This window comes from Antrostomus carolinensis, unplaced genomic scaffold (assembly GCF_000700745.2).
Source record: "Antrostomus carolinensis isolate BGI_N321 unplaced genomic scaffold, ASM70074v2 scaffold20714, whole genome shotgun sequence".
Taxonomy (NCBI): domain Eukaryota; kingdom Metazoa; phylum Chordata; class Aves; order Caprimulgiformes; family Caprimulgidae; genus Antrostomus; species Antrostomus carolinensis.
Genome location: NW_010309046.1, coordinates 7232 through 7468, shown reverse-complemented (window position 1 = coordinate 7468; position 237 = coordinate 7232). Strand labels below are relative to the sequence as shown.

Here is a 237-nt window from a genome sequence, read left to right as displayed (position 1 = left end):
AGTTCTATGATTCTGTGGAACCTGAAGCAGAGCCTTTCCCTCAGCACTGTGTGTGTGTGTGTGGTGCTCTGCTGCGAGACGTGCTCTCAAGCTCTGGATACTTAGGTTGAGACAGGTGTGCTCCTGCACTGGTTCCCTCGTGTCTGCACAACCCAGAAGTGTGAATCTGAGCTGTGCAGTGCAGTGCAGGCAGCCAGGGAGTGGGGAGCAGCAGCTGGGGGGGAGTGGGGCCACTAA

The 237-nt window shown here is 57.0% G+C and overlaps 1 protein-coding gene across 1 annotated transcript in view; it reads left to right on the top strand.

The window, feature by feature from the left end:
- Positions 1-237, top strand: part of FKBP3 (FKBP prolyl isomerase 3) — a gene marked incomplete at its 5' end in the record, with an annotated part of 5361 nt that overhangs the window by 3598 nt on the left and 1526 nt on the right. The gene's annotated exons all lie outside the window — the stretch shown is intronic.